General features: G+C 38.1%; 2 protein-coding genes and 1 long non-coding RNA gene across 5 annotated transcripts in view; 1 reads left to right on the top strand and 2 right to left on the bottom strand.

Moving 5' to 3' along the window:
• Positions 1-25,278, top strand: part of LOC309485850 (uncharacterized protein) — a 417,529-nt gene that overhangs the window by 82,434 nt on the left and 309,817 nt on the right. The gene's annotated exons all lie outside the window — the stretch shown is intronic.
• pcdh7b (protocadherin 7b) overlaps positions 1-25,278 on the bottom strand; it is a 126,671-nt gene that overhangs the window by 13,811 nt on the left and 87,582 nt on the right. The gene's annotated exons all lie outside the window — the stretch shown is intronic.
• Positions 13,245-14,887, bottom strand: LOC309486700. The gene is made up of 2 exons (XR_014201651.1): positions 14,482-14,887; positions 13,245-14,069 (listed from the first exon to the last, which is right to left on the bottom strand). It is a non-coding gene; the product is annotated as an uncharacterized lncRNA (long non-coding RNA).

The raw sequence follows: 25,278 nt of genomic DNA, 5'->3' as shown, positions 1-25,278 counted from the left end.
TCTCACAACGTGACTTTATTTCTAATTTGAAAGTTTCTCTTAAATGTATGTTATTTATTTATTCTTTTTTTTTTGGCAGAAACTTCCATAACTACTACTACTGCTACTAATGATAGGGCTAAAAATAATTATGCACAACCACATACACACAAAAATACCCACAATGCACAAATTCCCTGAAAAGTCTCACTAGAGTTGAACAGGTAGAGGTGGCCCCTTATGGTGTTTAAAAGCACTTGGGGAAATAATTAGTCTACCGTTAGAGCTCTCCAGCTATGATTAATTGAGGAGAGATTAACTAGCATAATTTCATTCTGCCGACTATCTCACTGCCAATTACCTAATGCGACTCCCTCTCTCGGCATCTCTCGCTCCCTCTCTCTCATCAGAAGGCATCACGAGTCTCGGAAATGTGGCGCTGACCCTCATTTTCCTGACTTCTCATCTATCTGTCATAAAAAAGAGCGGGTGTGCTCATATGCATACGCAATCACAACGCTGACATGTCTAGCTCTCTAAATTGGGAAACCAGAAGACATTTTCACAGTCCAAAAAGCTACAATTATGCATTGTGCATTTGAAAAGGCCAGTGTGACTGCAATGTTCGCAAAGCTAAAACTAAAGTAAATGCCTTTTCCCCCACATTACTCAAAAACATTTCAGCGGTCAAATGCATTGCAAGCGCTGACACATATATTACACAATTTCCATGACAAAGAGTATGAGTGATAGGGTGAGAAGCATTCGGGAGGTGGACAGACAGTAAAAATGGAAAAATTGTAACATATATATTAGAAAATGGTAGGGCTTGAGCTAAGATTGACTCTGTGCCAAAATAGAGACAGATATATAGAAAGTAAGAGACAGACGGGGATTAAAATCTCACATGTGTGTGTTTGTGGCTGTGTGTGAGTGTGTGTTTTTTTCCTCAATGTTCGTCTCATTGGCTCAGAACTGGGTGCCTTATCTCACGTTCCCAGACGCACATACACAATAGCCTATTTTACACCATTAAATGCGTATTTGTCAAAATACAATTTCAATTAAATCCCACAAACCTACTGGTTTGTGCTTTGCTCCACTTACCACAGAGGAAACGGAACAGAGGAAGGAATGAGAGAGAGAGAGAGAGAGAGAGAGAGAGAGAGAGAGAGAGAGAGAGAGAGAGAGAGAGAGAGAGAGAGAGAGAGAGAGAGAGAGAGAGAAGGAATATGAAAGACAGAAAGACTGGGAGAAGGAAATCTGATTGTTTGAAGCACACAATGAAGGTTGACTGAATTTCCAAACTGTTGACGGCAAACAATTGTTTTCGCCGTGATTTGTCACGGATGCAGGCTTTGCTTGCATTTTCTTTTTTTCAATTAAATAACTCAAGAGTGTCGCTTTAAACAAAGTGTCTTTACTTAATGCTACACCGGAATTATTCCGAATTGATTTATACACGGTCACAAATAAAAATGGTTTTCCACCGCAATTTAGATGAGAAATGCTATCGTACTGTTGTGATACTTTTACTCGTGTATTACATGCAGAACAATCTCATCTCATCAACGACGCACAGCTCACCGTCCCGGCGGATATGGACTCATAACTTCTCTGTTAGTCGACCTAACTGGCCACACGCTACACCACTCAGCCTGAACCGTGGACCCTGCATATGTTTCTCATGAAAAGGCACCAGATTGAGTCACCATGTTTAATTCCCAGCATGCCAAGGGGCGTAAGAGGCTAATTAAGTAAACCGGAGGTAGAGAGGATCTAGCTGCCTGCTCTAGATCTCAGACACTGGAGGGTTTTGGCCCTTCAGGCCTGCTGAAATTGAGCGAAAACTTGCAAAATGAGCGGGGTTCATTTTTCCGCGGGGTTAAGCTGGGAGGTCTTGATGAGACATCCTCTCGGTTCTCAGTCAAGCACCTCATCAAAAGTCGAGTGAACTTTCAGAGAAAGTTCTCAGCCTAGTCAGGCTTTGGTCCTGTGTGGCTTTCGTTAAGGATGAATGAACTGGGGAAAGACACACAGGCTACAAGCACCTTCAGTGGCATATTTTCGAGGTTTTTAACTATATGATTATATGAAAAAAGACAAAATGAATAAATGAGGAACAACATATTCTTTTTGCCTGGATGTTGGCAAAGCGTGGGAACAGATAATTGCTAAAGCATTACCGCGGCCCATTTTATTCTCTCAATTTAGCACCCAAAAATCTTTAAATGTAGCATCACTCCTGTTTGAAGAACCCTTTGTGCAAAGACACACTTTAATTCGATGGAGCCAGAATGGTGCCTCATTAAAGCCGTATACTAACTTAGCCTCAAAGTAATGGCAAAATAGCTTAATGCAGTAGTGGTTTTGCTCAGACTAAAGGCTTAAATTCTTTTACATGGTCCCATGATGTTAAACAGTGACATTCAGCCTGCAAAAAAAAAAAAAAAAAAAAAAAAAAAGAAGCTATGAAAGGTACTATTAGGCATTATCCTTCAAACAGCCATTTTCTAATCTTAAAAACATTTTAAATGTGCACATGAGTCATGTTTCCATTTCAATCAGAAACTTGTTGGACAACACCAATCCTCAATCAATGTAAATCTAGTTTTATGTAGGATTGCAGAAAATATATTATATTATATTATATTATATTATATTATATTATATTATATTATATTATATTATATTATATTATATTATATTATATTATATTATATTGAACTACTACTTGAATTAAAAGTCAAATTCTGTGTCGAAATCATAAATACTTTTGCAGCCTCATTAGATTCTAGTTTCTCAATGCTTTTTGACCCATACATGATGTGGCTGATATTCCTTTGCGAGGGTGCATATTACACTTACAGGTGTGTGGTGTTATCAGAAATGTCTGGAAGCGTGAAGATGTGCCCCAATGGTGTGTCTCTTGCCTGTAACACAGGTGGCTTGAGCTAAATCAAGGCCAGTGTCAGCACATTGTCACTGCTGCACTCTCCTGAGCTGGAACTAAGATATCAATAGCCCTTTTACTGTACCTGAGGACTGCTGGAGGAGAGAATGACACTAAACACACACATAGTTCGGCCACCTGCCATGAACATGTACAGTATGTTGCAGAGAAGGTTTGAAGTAATGGCAGGCTTACAATTCAAGCTAATGCTAATAGTTCAGTGACTTTTTGTACAGCTACTAAGGATATGACCATGGTGTAAAGGTTTGATAAAACATTACATGTTCACACAACACTGTATATTTAATCTCTCGTTCCAGTCATTATCTGGAAGCCCTCTGCTCAAGGGAGGGCCAACTTGTTAACGCTAGCTAAGCTAACGGCTTAAAATCTGAGTGCATTATTAAACAGTTTTTAGTCTTTTCACACCCAAGCTCATCAGAAAAATGAGTGTACTTTATTAAATGCACTTGCACAGGGGGTTTATGCCTGCGTGTCTGCAGCGATCAAAGCACCTTGCCACATCGCTTTCTCACATTTGACTCTGATTACTCTTGGCAAAGTGATTTGATTAAGTCTCTCTCTCTCTCTCTCTCTCTCTCTCTCTCTCTCTCTCTCTCTCTCTCTCTCTCTCTCTCTCTCCACACACACACACACACACACACACACACACACACACACACACACACACACACAGACACACACACGCACATGCACAAATAAATGGAGAGATAGAGAACACAGCAGCAAAAAATTTATTGGCATGGGAGTTCTAGTCTTCTAAACCAAATAGTATCTTCCCATTTAAAGCTGTGATTATTTAAACATGTCGGAATTGGGATGAACTGGCGGTCCAGCAATGTATTTGCATGCTTGTTTTTAAGGAAAGTAAGGTGAGAAAAATAAGTCAACCGAACAAATTCTGCCATACCGTGGTATTTTGTAATTAAGAGCAAGGCTGTGCAAGGGTTCTGGTTTAAGCCACTTCCAGTTATTTTAACTGTATAAAAACTGTCCGTTATGATACTTGATATTGTAAATGAGTATTTGTTATGTTATTTTAATTTATTAGCATAATCGTGAACACATTGGTGTGTAGCACAATATGTTTACTGCACAATATCTAAACATTCAAGACATTTTATTTATTTATTTTTTTGTATCACAATGAAGTGACTTCATACAGAAAACAAGCCAATAGGGTAAGAAATATAAACTTGTTTACTTTTTTTTTTTTTTATCTATTGGCAGATATATATATATATATATATATATATATATATATATATATATATTTTTTTTTTTTTTTTTTTTTGTTTGTTTAAAGTATAAACTCACTTAATTTGAGGATTTTAGTTTTTATTATATTTTCAGAAAACAAGACACAAAACAGGATTTGCACCTGCCCACACTGCCAAAAGAACCAAAACCTGGTTCAATGACCATGGTATTACTGTGTAATTACTGTGTGATTTCATGTAATATTCAATTTTTTTAAAATCCTGTTTTCGTGGGTTTTATGAGCTGGAAGCCCAAATTATGTACAAATAAACAACTAAATACTTGAAATTGTTTAAGTTGTGGGCCCTGAATCTATAATCTATGGAAGTTTAACGTTTTGAATGGAATTATGGAAATAAATAAACTTTTCCATGATATTCAAATTTTTTGGAAAGGGTCTATATATATATATATATATTTATTTATTTATTTTAATTTAATTTAATTTAATTTAATTTTATATAAAAGTATATATACTTTTGTTCGTGATATAAAAATGACCCCTAGCATGACATGAGGTCATTTTTTAGCCAGCTTTTGACTGTCCACCCCTAGGAATAGATATTTAACACGCTTGAAGGTATCTGCCCTTCTTTCCAACCTCTCACTCTCTCTCTTTCTTTTTCAGACGGATTGATTTTTGCCCATTCCCACCTAGCAGTGCAACACTGATTCTCAAGCAGTGTGGCTGTGGGAAATATTTATCCTTATTGATCCAGGGGGCTGATGAGTCTGTTATGAACGCTGCAGTTCAAACAGTTTTGGTCCCACAAACATCTCTAAATATCAATCAGCTACGGGTGGACTGAGAGCCAATACTCAGATTGCTTGTGAATGTCAAGAAGGCTGAACCTGAATTCCAGGAAGCCGGGTGAGATTTTATTTCGACCCCTTGTGCAGAGTGCATTATACTCCGCAGACAAACATGTAAGATGTATGTTTCCTTATTTCCTCTCTGTAGTGCAGCATTAAGGAAAGAGCAGACGTTGAGAGACAAAAAGTGAACATTAGCGGCGAGGAGAAAACATCTTCGTTGCGTAGATGAGGAGCTGGAGGGGCTTTCTGGCTGAGAGCGTGGCAAGAGGGTAGCGGAGGGGGCGCTGATAATTCCCTCTGCTGTCATGTCATTAAAAATTCAACACCTACAGGATATTTTCTGCATCAAACTTTCATGCCATCAGGTTGTCTCGACAGCACTGGCTTCACACACCCTAACGATGATAAAACTGATGAGAAAAAGCTCATCTTCCTGTGTGCTGTCTCTGATAAAGGCGCACATCAGAGCACGGGCTGACAGACAGGGTACAGTAGGCAACAGCGAGCTCGGAAAGAATGCATAAAGGTTTAAGGGGCCTCATCTCTTCCTTAGGTTCACCGTGTCTTCGCAATGAGAAACCGCAAGGGAGACCTTAACAGATGCAGCCTATTTCAGAAACGCAATCTGTTTCTTCTCGTTCGTATGCCCGCGCGCGCACGCCAGCTGATTTAAGCTATCTGACTTTTAGCCGTCATACTCTTTTAAATCTCGGAGAAAAAGTCAACAAAGTCGATCATCTCCTGGCAATAAAACTATCCACAAGTTCTCCCACGTGCAATTGTATTACGCAAGGTCATATGGAAATCTGTCCCGTTTCCCGGCCGGCACACTGCATCACTTGTCATGCCAGCATAATAAACAACAGCAGAAAGCGCTTGATGAATTCAGCAGAGCACAGCGTTCAAAAGGCTAAGCTCGTGAAAAGTGACTTTACTTTAGCAGGAGAGTGAAAACGAGAACGTTAAACATGCCCGCCATCAAACTAAACTCAATAAAACATCTGCATTCACAGCTTATTGCATAAGATAATGTGCATTAATTGTTGCTCAGCAGCATTACTGGTTATTGAAGTAGATTTTATATGAAACATTTGAAATGCAGTATTCTTCCTAAAAGCATCCTTAAGCTACACCCTCATATATCACTAGAAAAATCCAGCGCATTAATCAGAATGAAATGTGGCTTTTATTTTTATTATGAGCTGAATGATTTGGCTCTTTATCAATAGCAGTAGTAGACTTTAAAGTTGGACGGGATACAAAATAAAAATGAAATAGTACCCACGAAATGGCTAATAGTAGCGTGAGGCTGTCATTATAAAAAGCAATAGATTTTAACACTGCTGACGCACCACCTGAAAATCTAATAAGCAGTACATTTCCCTCCATATTCCGTGCGCAGTGAGTGAGCTGCATAGAGGATGGTAATGTGTGAGGCAATTTAATAAAACGTACTCTTGGCTGTAATGTTGCACGATCAACACGGTCCATCGAGGAGGAAAAAAGTATGCATAGAGAGAATCATGCTCGGCAAATGCCTTGTGCTAAAACTTTGATATAAAAATCTAAGTCACATCAAAATTCATATAGTGTGAGGGAACTGCTTGATGTACAGTATAAATAGTGTGAGCATTCAGATAGGTAAGATATTACAGATATTTACCATGGCAACAGCAATTCTGCTAGAGGTTCTTCTAAACTACCTTACAGAAGGTACTGTGGGAATAGCATAGAACATTGAAAGCATCATACGTTAATACCATGGTAGTGAATGAGTATTATATCCATGTATTTATGGTATTTCCTAAGGTGTTTTATAAAATCTCTTGTGATAAAGAAGTGCACCTAATTGTATTGACTGTGCAGTTGCGTACTTCATATCTTAAAAATAGCAGCTCAGTTATTTGTATTGCATATAATATAATATTAATGATTTAAAAGGCCATTTAAAATTACTTAAAACAGATTACATTTTCATGACTGTTTCTTAACACACTAAAGTACGCTATTAAAAAGTGCACTTTTGTAATAATGTTAAACTAAACTCTTTTTTCATGCTTTGAATAATTTTGATGTGTTGACTATCATACTGTACTAAAGCTCATATAAAGTACTTTATATTATCTTTAACTGTAGTGTGTGTGTTATTCAATATTATTACATTTTAAATCTCCGAAATTGCAGCTTCATCATTACAAATGTATAAAAAACTAAAACTATAAATGCATAACATGCATGTTTCCGTAGAAATTACGTTAATTTAACCATATTTCAAAGATAATAGAAGTAATTATGAAATTACATATAAATATGTACTTGCATTTTTCTGTAAGTTTTCAACTAATTAAAAAAAAAAAAAAAAAAATTATACATTTTCATTTCATTGCAATTAATACACAATTAAGTGTCCGAAAACATTACATTCAGTTTGCACTTAAGCATTCTATTAAAGTATATCACTTCTGTAATAGTACATTTTAGTTACTCTTTTTAATAGTGTACTTCTTTTTAGAAGGGCACAGTATTATCACAATATGTGTCTTAAAACATAGTATTACCATGGTACAGTGTCCAAAAACTATTAACATTATAGTAGTTTTGGTACTTTTTTGCTACAAAAGACAAAAACACATTCTGAAAGATTATTAATCTGACAGTGAACGTCAATTTTCTTTTTTGTAACTAAGGTATGATTTGATACAGAAATGATGGCTATTAATGTACATTTTATGGAGAACAAATAAATAAATCAAGCAGCCATGCAGCGGTACGTATGCTCACCATAATGCTTGGGCTGTGTGGAGTCTATGGTGTTCATACATGATTGCTCTAGCTGTCTCTTGGTCTGTCGCGTTCACTGACATTTACAACACAGCCCAAGCTGCCAGTGTATAATTCACCCAGGGCCATGGAGAGTGTATATTTAGGGCAGGCCTATCTCGGTCAGCCCCTAAAACATTCTCGCTAAACTCTCTCACACTTGACTGAAAGTCATGTCCAAGCTAGCGTCTAAACAAGACCCTCCGCCACTGGGGGCGAGGAGCGGCCCATTGAATGACAAACTCTTTTCTCACTTTCTTCTGTTGGTTTCCTCTGTAACACCGTTAGCTTCCGTTTTTGTTCCTATTTTTCCATTTGCTCACAAGGAGAATTGCACATTTTCTTCACATTTAAAGGGTTAGTGGATTTGGATATCAACATTATGCTGTAGATGAAGGCATAATGGACCGCAGAGGAGCTCCTTTGATAGGTGGATCATCTCCCACCTAATACAGACACACTAAAAGCCATTAACTACGGAGGAAGGATTCGAACTTTCCCACCCGCATTACTTCAGCAACGAGAACGGACTAGCAATCAGAACAGGGTCTCAAGAATGCAAATAAGCACAATGTGAAACAGCTACAGCTAGAAGCCTAGAACATATCATTTCTTTCAACTTCTCCCCTACATTAGCATTTAATTTTCTCCATCACTTAAGCATGCTCATTATATATATTTGCTACATAAGAAATGGAGGATAAGGTGCTTGCTTAATTTGTTCTCCTCCCTCAAGGGCTTGGCTAATCTATTGTATGGCATAAAGGGCTTGTATTGTCGTACACTCTGTTGGAGGGGGTGCGAGTGCATTAGTATTATTAAAGGAATGATGAAAAGTGACTCCATCGCTCGCCGATGATGAATCACTTGGCTGTCTTTTCAGAGTCAAATGACACGGGCTGGTGAGAATCCATGTGATGTGGCTGGGTTTGACCCTGCGTACGCATAAAAAAATAAAAAAAATAAAATCCCCCAAATGAAAAGAGCAGCTTTTTACAAAACAAGATGTACGGCTGTGCAATATTGCTCACGATTCATCTGAAAGTGCATCAGAGCTGCTAATGCAGTTTCACAAACACATAAACTGTAAGTAAGGACGCTTTATTTTCCTCTGTGTGATCTTTCGAAGCAAATAAAATATTAATAGAGCTGGAGTGCAAGTATGTGATCATTATAACAATTTCTCTACTTGTGGAGAAAAGGAAAACATTCTCACAACTGGAAATGCTGACCTGATGAAAACAAGATATGGGACATGGAGAGAGAAAGAAAGAGGATGTGACCCAGAAAACAGGGGTCTGTGCTGTTGCTATGTTATGAGAATTAGTCAGTGTTATAATAATTATCATAATTAAGATATCATACGACTAGATTCACACTAGAAGGTTTTTTTTCCCCTATTACTTTCATGGTTAGGTTTAGGGTTTGGGGAAGGAATTGGACTTATGGACAATATCGCCATCTTGTATGAATTATTATGACTCCAGGTTGCATTATTTGCTTGATTGTGCTCAGAAGTCAGGTTTCTAACTTCTTAATATCCGTTTTTCAAGTTAAGTGGTTTAACTTAGCGGTTAGCAAAAACTGTAAAGCGTTTTGCTCCCACCGAACTCGGGATGGCTACTATTATTTGCTTCCATTAAATTTTTTGGGTCACCACTGGTTATAGGAGACTTTCAAGATTTTCCACAGTAAAGTATGGTAGAAGTGAGGGACTGAACAGACTGTATTCTGTATTACTGTACCATTAGCTGAGAAAGCTTTTTCCACTTAGAGTGTCTGGAAGAGGTGTACAGTACAGCAAAGCCAAGCAAGCTATCATTAATATTGGACAAGTTTGAGATTTCCTGCATGCATTAGTGGCGAGATTTATTGACGTCTTTGCGTCACAGATGTGACAGGTGCATGCAGGTACTTATTCAAGAGAGAGCACTCTGAGAATGTTCTGTCAATGTTGCTCACTGGTTAACGGAAAATTTGCCAAAAGGGTTCTCACTGTGTGTTAGTTTTGAGGCAAGCTCTGAGCTGTAAGTGAAAGTAAAGCAAGACCCACTGTCTTGTACAACAGTTACAATAAGTCTGGACCAATTGATGTTTTTCACCCATCAAACCCAATAAAAATCAAGCATTTAAGTGCAAAAGTGGGATTTAAAATACGTAAAAACAAAACAAAAGAAATAAAAGACTGAAAATTCGACCAGTTTAAAAATGATGTACAGATTTGCAGCAGTTGCGAGACAAACCCTCATTCTCTTCACTGAGAGTTGGTGTTTACTGAGGGAAGAGCAAATTCTGCCCTGTGGCCTCCCCTACAGATGATAATGGAACAGAGTTGCCCCATAAATATGCCACATTAGTGCCCGCTTCACATGCCGCCTATCAGACACAACACAGATAAATCCTTGTCGCTTCACCCTCAAGGACTGAACTAAAGCCGTCCATCATAACACACTCTCCCACACACATACACAGATACACAGTGCTCTGACAGAGGAGCCTTTTCTAACCTTTCACTATTTAAGTGAAGTCTGCCTTTTGTTGCTGTTCAAGTCAACATTTCGAAGAGAATAACTGTAATAACTGCTATGTTTTTTTGTTTGGGTTTTTTTGTAGAAAATTGAAGGTATGTGTCCTCAGAAATACAAGCATAGCCAACAAAAAGACATGCACATTAAACCCTGTCTGCCCAAGGCCTAACACTGTCATCTTACCTGGAAATAACTGATTTGTATCATTGCAAATTACCAATGTTGCTTTCACGAGTTCATACTTATAATCAGATATAGTTTTAAATATGTGTATTTGGCATGCTGTCTATGGAGAGGGCTACAAGTTCGGAATTTGTCCCGAACCCAGTATTTCATCTAATATTATTATCATATTTTTGTATTTCAGCTTTATTTTTGCTTAACAAACATGTTTTTAACAATTAAGGTTTTAGGTTAACGATAATAACCCTGGTCACAGAGCCAGAGAAAGCCAAAATCAGCATACATATGGCTTATTTATAGTCGTCTCTGCAAATTCAACTGGGTTAAAAATAGTTGAACATTTAAAAAATAGCAACACATTATAGTCTCTGGTATTATTGGTTGTTATTTTGAATCAGAGGTTTCGGTGAGGAGGATGTGAATTAAAAACAGAAAGATAAGCAATGTGGTTTTGTTCACAGTATATGTAAGATAATATGGCTCCATGCATTACAAACTGTGTCTTTTGTTTTCAAGGAATCAGTATAGGATTAAAAATAAATGCAAATTACATAGCAGGCAGAATATGTGAATCTGAATTGCTAATTCAATTTCTTGTTTCGTTATCAGAAAAAGGGGGAAAAAAAGGCTTTCTCTCATTCACGTCTAGCTGATTGTATGGAAAACATGCTGTGTCGTCCTTGAAAACTCCTCATAGTTTCTACTCTGTCTCTTACTTTCTCTGTGGAACATTCCCACACTCTCTCCTAATTTAAACAGCAATGCATCATGGGTATTACATCCAGCTCCGATCAATGATGGCTACAAATATCCCAGCACCTTCTTTTCCCAGGAAATGGCCTCACTGTTCGTAGTGTGAGCAAGAAAGTGAGTTTTGTCATCTGCGAGAGAGGGAGAGATGGGGTTGAAGGGTAATGTCCTTGTTTTGTACAGTGCCTGCATGGTGACCAATTTTTTCCACAACTGACTTGTTAAAGACAGTCTGACAATCTTAATGCTCGTTTTTGGTCTTATTGACCATCGGCGCTTGTTATTCCAAAGAAATATAGTCAAATAATATGGAATATTATATAAAATATAAAATATACAGCCATTATTTCAGTCATTAGTGTCTGAAACACTAAACCCGGCCCCGTATAAGCGGAAGAAGATGGATGGATGGATGGATGGATGGATGGATCAAATATACAGCTTTTATTTTAGTCTTTAGTGTCACATGATCTTTCAGAAATCATTCTTATATGCCAATTTGCTACTCAACAAATATTTTGTAAACAGCTGTGTTGCTCATTATCTTTGGAAATTTTTCAATGAATAGCTCAGAATTTTTCAATGAATAGCGAGTTTGAATGATTAACATTGTTTTTTACATACAAAGCTTTTGTAACATTATAAATGTCTTTACTGTCATTTTTGATAAATTTGGCACATCCTTGCTGAACAAAAGTATTAATTTCGAAAAAAAAAAATATATATCACTGACCCTGCAATTTGAACGGTAGTCAAGTAAAATGAACGTTAGCACTTTATACAATGCAGATTGTTTCAAAGCAGCTTTACAGTGATAGACAAGGAAAATAACAAATAAATGATGCAAACCTCATCAAATATGAGACAAAGTCTTGTGTAAAGCAATTCAGTGTTGATTCAATTCATTTAATTTCAACTGTGTAAAATTGATCAATAAGTTCAGTTCAGCTATAGCAGCTCTGCAGAAGACAGTAGTGTCATCATTCAGCTAGAGTCAATTCGATGTCGATTCAGTTCAGTTCAATAACAGTGTCGATTTTACAAAATGGATCAATTATGAAACTGAGCTGATTCAGCTATAAAGCAGCTCTCCAGAAGACAGTGGTGTCATCATCCAGGTATATATGCATTTATATTTCTTAATTGAATAGATTTGTAATAATATATAGTTAAAAAATAGTTGTTTTGATTTATGTTAGCCAATTGGAATTTTCTACCAACATTTTTCTAGTTAAACATCTTGTTTCACTCAAAAAGACACAAAGTCATGGAAGCAAAATGTGCTTTGATGTTGACTTTAAAACCAAACATCTTTGCATAAAACTGGTTTGACTTCAGACTATATAGAGCTTTAATGTTACTTCAACAAATATTCAAAGAGCTGACCGTAAGGGTCATTTGTGAATGTCACCTCATCACAAGCAGCCATGTCTCGGCTAGCGTAAAGGTGGCATGGATGTAATCCTGCAGTCCGGCATTCTTTAATACAGCTGCTCTCTGTTGACTAAGGGCAGTTCTCCGGCGAGCCCCCGGATCCTTCAAAGACGCCACAAACACTTCCTCCCAAAAAAGTCAATATTTTTGTCTGGTACTGCGGTTGAATACTTTATAAATTTGCTCTCTCTCCTAAATACCATCCTTTCTGGATCGCACCACAACACAGAGTATTCGCCTTTATTGTCAGGCTGAGGAAGGCCACCGACTCTCATCCACCAACAGGAGAAGCTATTTCTGTCTCAGCTGCGCTGCTGTGCATCTGTCTGCGAGAATATATCAGCATTGCCCTTCTTTTTATGGAGAGCAAATGAAATGAAATTACTTTCATCTGTAAACTGTTTCCGTCTATGGCTTGCCGTAGTCGGGAGTGAAATTGCATTTCTCTCTCCCTCACCCCTTCTCTCACTTTCTCGCTCCCTTTTCTCGCTCCCCCCCCCCCCCCCCAGTTCTCTCCCACCATCCAACCGTTGCTCTTTGGGTAATAGCGCTTTGATGGAAAAGCTCCGTGAGAAGGCGCAGATGGGGGACTAAGCATGGTGAGATCTTGAATAGGGAACGGTTATTGTTTTTATTGATCTTCATAATGCATGGAGAGCATGTGATCACATCACCTTAGCGTTCATCACTGTGCGTTATCGATCGCCCGCCATTATTGGAGCACGAGCCGGGGTTCAAAGATGATGGAGCAGGTGTGAGCCATTGTGGCCTGACTGATCACATGTTTCACAGTTAATGAAAATAAGGAACCTGATGGTGTTCGAGGTCAGAGAGCAGGGATGCATCTGAAATCGCATACTCTCTTGAGTAGGTAATTACTTAACGACCACTAAATGTTCTACATAGTATGAATATAACCCAGACATACTATTTTTCCCATGTTGTTATTATCATGTGACGCTTCACTGCCATTCACAAATTCTCTTCTGTGGCCTCATGGGAAAAAGTGACTTAATAGTGTCATTGCATGTCAAGTTAATATTTCTTGATTGAAGAATGTTCAGATATTTGTACTGGAAAACAGGAAAATAAGACACAAATACTGAGGATGAACATCACGTTTTGCAGTCCATTTTTGTGTTGCTTACCAGTTATAACATCTAAATGAAGATAAAACAAGATATTTATTTATTTATTTAAGATATGATAACTTGATTTCAGAGAATATATCTTTTTTTTTTTTTATTAAAGTGTTTTTCTTACTCTTTTTTAAAATTTAGTTTGAGCATAAACCTCACTAAAGTTTGTATTTCTGCTTAAAGGGGCTATATGCTTTTTTCTGAAATTTAAACTCGCGACTGACACCTGTGGCCAAAAAACAGAACTGCTCTTCCTTTCTGCTCGCTCTCGCAGCGCGCGCTCGTACGTGCACACTTCACAAGGCATCTGCTGCAAGGAGGTCAACATTATGTTTACTGAGGTAAGAATTATTTATCTGAAATTAGTGATCTGAAACGTTTAACATGAACGCGCTTGACGTCACATCCGCAGACAGCGCGGGAAAAATCCGACCCGACAGAAAATAGGAAAAATAGGATACAGGCTTATAGGTGCACCCACTGTGAGCGGACAAGGTGTCAGTATGCTCATCAGGAGATGTTTGAGTCATAAATGGTAAAATAAAAAGGCTATTGGTACGTTTATTTTGGTGAAAAAGATGCATATAGCCCCTTTAACACAAAAATAAACTTTAATATCTGATGCAATTTTCAAGTCAATTTATCTTGTTTTAAAAATCTTTACATATTCCTTAACTGGAAATCAAGACTAAGGGTATGTTTACACGACAACGATATGCTTAAAATGGAGACATTTTTCCTTTGAGTTATCCACGTGCAGACGACGTCAAATGATCCCCATTCACATGGATCTGCAAAAACGACAAAAAAACCCTGTATTCTGCAGCCAGGCCATTAGATGGCGATGAAACATTATAGACTGGAAACGTAATACGCATGTGCATGACTTTGTCGTCTTCAGTGATTCACGTTTTTGTTGTTTAAAAAACGTATTCAAAAGTTTGAGTTTTCAAGCACCCAAATCACCGTTGTCATGTAAACGAATGGCCAAAATACGCATAAAAAGTTTTAAGTTTTTAGTTGAAAACAGTGTAGTGTAAACAGCCCTTAAAACAAAATCCTGATTTATGCAGCGTATATATATATATATATATATATATATATATATATATATATATATATATATATATATATATATATATATATATATATATATATATATTTATATTTATATATATATATATGAAGAGTTCAGATGCAAAAGCCTCTAAATGCCATCTGAAATTTTCTTATAGAATGATCATTTTTATCAAGCTCGTATATTTAAATTCAATCATTTCACTTAAATGGCAATGAAAATGACCTATTAATTGTCATTTAAGTGAAATTACTGAACTTAAATACACAAGCTTGATAAAAATGATCATTCTATAAGAAAATTTCAGATGGCATTTAGAGGCTTTTGCATCTGAACTCTTCATATATATATATATATATATATATATATATATAGCTACTATATAAATCTAAAGTCCTTTCGATTCCTGTACTGTGTGTCAGCCTTCCTCTTACAAGAAACAAGTCAGATGACTCTGGGACCCCCACTAAGATTGATTCATTCCTCCCTCCTTCCCACCGCATGTGTGCTCCAATCAGCAATATTTCACACTGACAGAAGGACCCCACAGCGGGCATCCACCAAGATGCCTGACTTTCTCCTCATTATTAAATTATTTAATTGGCTTACAAAAAAAATTAAATTACGACATATAACTCCTCTGAACCCAATCATATGTATTTTCTTAACAAGACAAAATCTAGAGGACGAACAAAAGCGCATTGGAGATGTAAAATCCATCAAGCGCAATAATGGAGCCCGTTCTGTCTGTTTATTTATTTATAAGGACCTGTTATGCCCCCTGAATTAGAATGCTGTCTCCTGCTCCGGCTGGTCTGAGCTAATGGGTCGAGCATCAGCAAATATGTGTCGGGCTGGCAAAGAAAGAGGAAATATCTTGTGAGCACCTCTGCGCCAACAATTACAGTACGTCCGCCCAGGCCTCAACTTCTCCTCCTGTTCCCTCCTTCCCTCTTTTCTTTTGTCGAGTGGTCTTGCGGGCACCCCTAGCCAAACCTCCCGCACTCTGCCTTCTGCTTCTTTCTTTCATCTCACTGTTCTGTTACTCCCTCTCTCGCGGCGCAGAAAGTCAGCATTACTATCCCTGTTCAGTTGATTGACTCCATTTTGAGGCAGATGCCTAGTGCATCACCCTTCTCTTTGGATAATACCTTATCATGCAACAGTTAGCGTGTAGATCCCCTGCTGCAAGCGAGCAAAGGAATGGAGGGGGGTTTAGCTCAGGCCACATTCTGAATACTAATGCACCCATTTTTCTTTTTATTCAATGTAATTCAGGGTCTAACCGCCCTCACCACCACCAATCTTTCCTTTCTGCCCCATGAATACTGCATCAGCTCTAACTGACTGTGCGTGCTGACAAAGAGCCCTAAGAGCCCAGAGTTTGACTAGGGTGAGTCTGTCTCTGACGCTGTCTCTTTTCTCTCTCTCTCTCTCACGTTGCACTTTCACCTCTCTCCCCATAGAATGAAATGAATTGGAATTAACAGGTCTGTCTCGAGCAATAAGTTTGACTAAGTAATTCTGAGAGCAATCGGGTGAATTAGCATTAGGAGAGAAGTGACATGGAAGGATACCGTCTGACACGTAGCGCACTAAATCATGTACAGTTCCGGAGGGAATGAACTTCTTTTGTTGCTAGCGTTAGCTCTGGGTGAGCAGAGAATGCTTGGAGTTTACGGGTGGCCGGAAAGACATTTTGGACAAGTACTACTGTTGCACTTAGTTTAATGCATGTACATTGAAGTTGACATACCCTTTGCTGAATCTGCATTATGTTAGTCATGTTTTAACAAACAAGAACACTCTAAAACAAGTGAAACATTTTACCTTTAGGGATGCAAGTACTTGTCACTGGGGTAGTACCCTTAAAATTACAACTATGTACCTTATTTACCCTTAGTAGTGCATTAACTGTACATATTTCTACTCTAAGGTACTGATATACACCTTTTTATGGGTAGATAAGGTACAAAGTTGTCCCTGAGGGCTACCTCCGAAGGTACAATGATATTGTTTCTGTCATTAAAGGATAATAAAACTGAATTTAGCTGTTGGCTTTCTGACATATGACATAAAGTATAATGAGAATGATAAAATAACTAGATTTGCACATTATCCTGCTCAAAAGTTTACTGGTTCTTGATATCTTGTGCTGAGCATCAATGACTGCTTTTGTGATAGTTGTGCATCTGGTTTGTCAGCCTACTTTTTTTGGGACAAAAATATTTCAGGAACTGTGTGTTCTTTGGTTTCCCAGCATGCTTTGCACATTTGAGTTTTCTCTGTCTGAATGATGGCGAGGTACAGATTCGCCTCTCAGGACACTTGAGGGACTTTTTTATATAAAAGCATCACAAAAATCTGCAAACAGTCACTGATGCTGGATGAGACAACACAATTTTAAGAACCAAGGGGTGTGTAAAGTTTTGAACAGGATAATTTGTGCAAATTCAGTTATTGTTTTGTCTTGGTATGTATTTAATTTGAGCTCTACAGCTTCTTCAGGGCAGTACTAAAAAGTTGTACTATTTTTTTTAGGATTTTATCTTATTTAAAAAATGCAAATGGGTATGTGAACTAATGAAAAAGTTTTTTTTTTTTTTTTTACTTATAGGCACAATTGTATGTTTGTATGTATGTGTATTCTGAGAATGCAAATAAATAAACAGATATAGCAAATGAAAGGCATATGTTTCAACCTCAGAAGCAAACTCGGCATCACTAAGTTGCAATCAAATTATCATTCACCGAGGTAAATCCAAAAGTTATACTTTGGTCAGACTTTGAAGGTCTCGAAAGGGCAATTTGTCTCTGACTTGCCCAATTACTGTACTAAAGAACAAACAAATGTCAATACCCAATGAATAATTACTTTCATACAGACCTAATTAATCTTGCCAATTAAACCCGAGAGACGACAGAACTTTTTTATCTAGCTCTGATCGTCACAATCTATACAACCTCCGTGACCATGACTCAAACGTTCGTGACTCCTGACGCCAAAACAAAGCTGCTTTTCTCACAGCGTACACGCGCGAGCACACGCTGAGCCTAATTAATGGACAAAGGGCCCTTGGTAGCAGCATGTTTCATAGCCATGATTCACACGCACCATCTTTGAGTCATACACACATATGCTCGCTATAGTATAGGGGAAAAAAGGAAGCGATGAATCGAAAGAATGGAAGAGGCTCATGTCTTTTGTAACTGAGAGTGATAGACACAGTATCTAATATCCAAGGTCCTCATTAGATCAGGCTACCTGGCAAAGTGTCTGATGTGAGTGACAATAGAGAGAGAACTGAATGAACTGTTCTTTTTGTATTCTCTTATACCATCTAGTCTGAGTAACATAGTAAGAATGTTCTCTAATTAACATTTTGCGAGGTCGCACTCTGTGGAAACATCTTCCTGGATGTCCCGGTTGATTATGTGTTTGAACTAAAGGAAAACCGTCTATGAATTCGGTATAGATCGAGTGCTGACCTCCTACATATTCTGCACTGCAGTTTGTGTGCAGTGACGTAGTCCCACTGCGAGTCTGAGCCATTTCGTTTGCTGCAGTATGTGTGTGTGTGTGGGTGTGTGTGTGTGTGACTGTTTCTACCTGCTTAGTTGAGTTTAACCGGTCACATTTTGTGAGTTTAACACTCTCTTACGCTCATTTTTGTTACAGCAAATCTCTCTTCGTTCATTGACTTTCTCCACGACTCATTTTGCTTTCATTCTCATGTCCCTTTTTTCTCTCTGTCCCTGCTCTGCTCTGTTGATCCTCAGCACTTTGTGTTGAGGCAGATTCAGCTGCTGGCGCACGGAACCGCTGCACATGGTTACCTTTCTGATTCAGTTTTCTATTCCCATGGTACCTCTCTCTCTCTCTCTCTTTCGCACTCTTTCTCTTTCTAACCTTCTTTCCTCTCCCCCCCTCATGGCTCCGTGAGCTCGTACGTGTATCAGTCCTGTTTTCCACCCTTTTTTCTCCCTCTCTCTCTCTCTCTCTCTCTCTCTCTCCCTCTCTCTCTCTCTCTCTCTCTCTCTCTCTCTCTTTTGCTGGTTGTCTCAGACGGAGCATGCTCCTCACACACTGCGCTCTGGAACAAAACGGACACCATTAACAAGGGAACACACCTATCTGCCTGCACACCAGAGCTGTCAGTCAAAAGCTTGGAAAATCGTGCCCTACAACTCTGCGATGTACTAGAAATAATAAAAGTCCCTTATGAACACAGATACCAACCTCCGTGAAATTATCAGAAAATTTGAATGGCCAACATTTTAATAGGGATGCAATCCCTATTAAAAATATTACAATACCACCTAATAATTATGCTAATAAGAAAATATTTTATATTTTATCATACATTTTTTTTTTTATTAATAACATTATGGCAGAAAACTAATATAAAAAAATATATAAAAATATAAAAAAAAAACTAAAAGCAATGATTTTAAATGCTAAATAAATTTAAACATCACAACATTACAATGTAAAGTATGCATTTTAATATTGGTCGATAACCAATATGGTACAACTAGATCATGCAACTATTAAGGATTTGACATTTAGCTGATTGCCAGTGGAATGAAGAGTTATTGATTGTAGAAAATTATTGACTTAAGCTAGGAATAATGATGATGGTGAAGACAACAAAGATGAACCTAATTATTGTCATCATTGAAACAAACGGCTAATAATTGTGTTTAATCCCAGAGTGCCTAAAATAGTCTTCAGTGTAATGTTTTTTTTCTTTTTTTTTTTCTTTGAAGCCCTCAGGGAACTGATCAACAGAGAATGCATCCTGCCTCCTGCCTAAACATTCCCCTAATGGCCTGTGAAACACACACACACACACACACACACACACACACACACACACACACACACACACACACACACACACACACACACACACACACACACACACACACACACACCAGCTTTATAACTAAGCAATCCTCCCTTAATTAAAGATCAAGGGAGAGGTGATAGACGTCAATGACTGCATGCGAGGGGTCCTCCAGGTGTCTCGAGTCGCCTCTGGAGGTCAAACATTAAACCCTCGTGACACCCGAGTCAACAGACAGAAGCTCAATCTAAACATATTTGCTTCCTTTGTCTCTTACGATGTCAGAACCGCAGGAAATGAAATGTTGAAATAAAACAGCAGAATATAGGGTTCCATTTCTTCTCTTTCACAGATTCTGCCCCTTTTCCTCACGCGCCTCGAATTTCACCTCATCCGTTTACTTTTTATCTCTAAAGGCGAGAGGAAGTGGAGATAAAAAAGCCAAAACAGCACGATACTCTCACTGTAGACAACCAGTCAAAACCATTAAATATTAATTCCAAAGAGGATTGTGTTCTATTGTTGTGTGCTCTGTACAGAAAGCTGAGTGTCTATATTTTGTTCTCAAATTGCTACGTATTTATCCATTTTTTCGAAAAAAATAAAAAGTGGAAGAAAAAAGGCAGATTACCAAACTTGGAGACCACTGTAGTCCGTAATCCCCCTGTAATCCGGAAGTATTGATTGATGATCCCAGGGATGGCTGGAGGCAGAGCCGGAAAAAAAAGAGAGCTCTTCCTAACGGGAATGGTATTTAGACCAAAGTAGCCTTGTCAAGTTGAAACAGAAAAGCTTGGAAATAAAAGGCCCTTTGCCATTCATCCGTGTCCCATTCTCTCTTTGTTCAAGTCCATCCGCGCTCTAGACAAATGCGGTGGCCGGTGGAACAGCAGATTAGATACATGACTCTCAAAACTCAAAGTCTTTTGTTTGGACTGCCCATTCCCAAATGGTTCAGCGAGATACGATCAATTGTAGGATTTCCATCAACTTCTGTTCAAGAATAGGCCACTGTATCTAGGTGCCGTCATTAATCAGGTCACAAAGCCAGTGAGTGACATGGCTAATGGCACTGATATGTTCAGCCTGTTGTCCTGGCTGCCCTTTAACCCAGGAAACAGATGAGCATGGACGTAGGCGCTAATGACAACTATATATTGTACAAAAGGAGAAAAATCGATACAGGCTGCGTGTCTTCACTGTATTGCCCAGCTATAGCGGTTGTCAGGCTTTCTAAAGTGTGGTCTATCTGCACAGCTAGTCCACTCAAAGAACACCTGTGCCCTGAGTTCTGCTAGTGGCCATCAAAGACTTGATTTACAGACATCAGTCAATACCATTCATTGCCTCGCTCACAATCCCTTCACCTTATGGCGTCTTCAATCCCTTTAAAAAACCTCTCACCAGGTTTATATTTCAATGGTTTCTTTGAAGACTGTTTCGGACACAAGCTGTTACAGATACTCAGAGTTAAGATCCAGGCAGCCCTGCACAATGACTTCTTTTCACAGCAATATGTTCTTAGTTATAAGCTACATTTCAAAACACAAGAAAATATCAAAGCAAATGGCATGTGGAAACAAAGAATGCTTGACCTTTTCTCAGAACTAACTTTTAACCATTAATTTTGCTATACTTTAATATAACTAAAGTAGTCCATATTTTGGAAAGGTATGAAGTCAGTTCCAGATCCTTTTTAGCCCTCTTTATCAAGGTTAATGTTTTATCAGGGCTTGACATTTACAACTGCAAACCCGCCAAATGCGGCTGGATTTCAGCAGTGGCGTGTTACGCAGTCAGTCCTACGAGCCACTTTGTCGGGTTGAATTTTGCCTATAATATATATTCGTTTTTTTTTTTTTTTTTTTGTATTTCAAAAAGGCATTTGGAATAATAAACTAAGTGCAATGTAATGTTGTCAAAAATATATATGTTTCTCTATATATTGATACTGGAATATATGAAACACAGTATAATGGATCCGTGTGTCAGGTCTTAAAGTGACAGAAGCGTAATATAACCGCTGCCAAATTTTGAGATAATATAAAAAATATCTATAAGGCTGTTTTTCCCCAATGGTCTCAATGTCAAAATTGTGGCCAGTGAAAATGCTGAGTGTCTAGTAATAACTTAGCCACAGTGGCTGGTGAGCAAAAAAAAAGTTTATATTGTAAACGTATATTATAAAGCCTTAACCTCAGGCTTTGTCAGGCACCTGACAAGCCAGTCATTGTGAGAAAGACAGAGGTTAAATGAGAGGCACTTTTACACCTGAATTTTATGGTGGCCTACATGTCATACATGTGCACAACACCAGTGACATATTCTTGAAGACATAGTTCAAAACACACACAAACACAGCACCTCATTAGTCACCATCACTAGAGGTGTTAGGTGACCTAGCGCTGCACATATTTACCTGACTGCAACACGATACACCAAAGGCTAATGAGATCACTCTTTCCACAACCAAATCCCTCTCTCCCTGCATCCTCCCCTCCTCCTCTTGCCTCAGCCTCTCCATCCCTCAAGAAACTCCCATAGAGAAGGAGGAGCGTTTGTTTGGAAAGAGCTGTTAGGGTGTCCTGCCAAATGAGGGATCAGCATGTATGTGAGACTACATTAAACATAATGTTTGTTGTTATACTGTATGTGGCTGATGCCGATTCCTTGTGGAAATCTTGCTGAAAACTCAAGGTTTTTTCAACAATGTTTTTTTTTTTTATATATTTCTTTTTATAAAAGGTTTGGAAAGTTTACAGACATCATGCCTTGGTTAACTGCAATAAACATGAAATGGCTGCCCGCACATGCACGCACAAACAAATCACATTGAAATCAGCAGCACATACAAACAGAAATCCACGCAAACAGCAACTGCCACATGTCCCTTAATCCCTTAAAGGGGGCTTAAGGACACGTCTCAAAGGTATGATCCCTGCAGAAGAGTTTGTGCGTAATTAACACTGTCTGTGTTTTTGAAAGGTATAGAGCCAATTACAAAGAAACAGAACATAATACAGAGGACTTCCATTCTTAAAGATGGAAGACAGCTGGGGTCGACTGACTGTTCTCATCATAATTCTAAAATCCATATCAAAAGGCAAGAGTAATGCACACAGCAACATCAACCCAATTCCTCATTATGACAAATATTACAGCTAATTCTCATCTCACTTTAAATGCTTTTTAAAGCTTACCCCTATTCTTTGGTAAAGGCAAACTTGGAAATTAGCAGAGAGAAGGTTAAATAGTTCACACAAAAATGCACTTTCTTTCATCATTTACTCACCCTCATGTCAGTCCAAACTTATGTGACATTTTTTCTCCTGTGGAACATAGAAGATATTTTGAGAAATTCTCTCTCTCTCTCTCTCTCTCTCTCTCTCTCTCTCTCTCTCTCTCTCTCTCTCTCTCTCTCTCTCTACACACAGTGGAAGTCAAAATATCAAATAGAAGTTTGGAATGCCATGAAGGTGAGTAAATGCTGACAGAATATACATTTTTGGAGTGAACTTTTCCTTTAAAGCTGGTCAGTTTGTATAGTCTAGTTGAATTTTTGTGTCCCAAACAAATGAAAACGTTGTTTAGTTGTTTATGTGTAAGATTCTAGCGGACAGTGGCAATGGTACATCTGCAGTGTAAGCATGGTAACAGCGGATATAAGGTGTTGCCAAGGTAACCAAGGTAGATGTAGAAGTGGAAGCAGGTATGGGCAGACTTGTCGGTTAATAAGAAACGACTAAATTTAATTTAGCCGTTTCTTTAATCATCTCTGATTTATGGGGTCTTTTATTCTTTGATTTCAGTAGACTCCCTTTTAATAACAGTGAGACAATGAATACCATCTGAGATGAAATAATTAAAAGTCTTCAAAGATAAGATTCTTGTCTATTTATATAGTTTTATAGGCAGATGGAATTAGGCTCGGAATGATGGACAGCAAAATATGATTATGTGAAAAGCTAAATTAATTACAGGATGAACAAAGATATAACTGATGAATATAATGGAAGATTGGTTTAAATCAGCCAGACTAGGATCAAAACAGATCTCAGTAGTTTGGACGGTGTGAAGTAATGGCTGAGAAGGTATACATACTGTAGAATAGCGTAAATCATTTTCCAAAAATTTTCCTTCCTTGTGTGCGAGTAAAAAAAAAAATTCTAAACGATTCCAAAATGACCTAAAACAAATCAATACTATCAGTTAAATTGATTAAGCCTTGTCAAGATACCTTAAATAGCTTAACTGGTTTGATTCCTTAGGGTGTGTTCACATTGGCATGTTTGGTTCGATTAAAATGAACCCTGGTGCGATTGCTCTGTTAGTGCAGTTCACTTGAATAAGTGTGAATGCTGCCATCCGAACCCTGGTGTGTACCAAACAGGCGGGCCGAGACTGCTGAAAAGATGGGTCTCTGTCCGTTTCCAAATGAACTCTGGTGCAGTTCGAAAGAAATATGAACTCAACACGGACCAAAAACATCTAAACTTACCAAAAATGGGACATGATGTCACAAGATGCGACCCTAAAAAGGACAGAATGCTCAAGCATACCTGTTTTTTCTCATTATAGTCACAAAGGGACTCCTTCCCTTTGACTCCTTCATAAGCTCTTCACAATATGTAGGCTACGCACATACAACAAGAGCATTTCGTTTCCCAGCACACATCATTGTTTTCTGTCGCAAACTAAAAGCTGACCAATCAGGTTGTGAACTTATCTCTGTGCCTTTAGGTTCGGTATCTTTAGGTGTTAAAATGCCAATGAAAACGCTAAGCGGACCAGGACTTTTTTTTTTTTTTTTTATCCAGACCAAACGAACCAAGCGAACCAAACTACAAGTGTGAACACACCCTTAAATACTGAAACCTTTGTGTACTACTACAAATAATGGATTTTACATAATCTTGAATGGATTATAAATTGGCTTAAGAATTATAGCCGTGCAGAATTATAAGGCACGTTGATTTTCTGATCATATATATATATTTTTTTCAGGCACATTTTACACATCCCAAACAAGATTAATTTGAATGCATTTTGTATGACTGTTTTTTTTTTTATATATATATATTTTTATAGGCTTTATAGACAGCTGATTGAGAGTGACTCTTGAAGGACCAGCACCACATCCTCGAATTCATCTTCCAGAATGCTGGTCCTTCAAGAGTCACTCTCAATCTGTCTGTCTATAAAGCCTATAACAAAACAGTCTTCATGTATTTTACTACACTTCAGCTTGTGATTCTTATTAAGAGGGGGTCATTTTTTTAGGATTCTTTACCTAGCCTTAGTCTCTGAGCTCCTGACACCGTGCACTTCTGGAGACTCCAAGTATGTTGCAGTTCTGGAAAATGTTGGTGCTGGAGACTAAAGGGTTCCAGATGGTTTCACACTTAATTCTTCACCTTAATTCTTAACTATTTTGAATTTATTATTACTTCTCCACCTGTTTTTGTCT

Source organism: Leuciscus leuciscus, assembly GCF_965113295.1.
Source record: "Leuciscus leuciscus genome assembly, chromosome: 2".
In the NCBI taxonomy this organism is placed as follows: domain Eukaryota; kingdom Metazoa; phylum Chordata; class Actinopteri; order Cypriniformes; family Leuciscidae; genus Leuciscus; species Leuciscus leuciscus.
The sequence above is the reverse complement of the archived record's forward strand: the minus strand, read 5'-3'. Positions and strand labels throughout refer to the sequence as shown.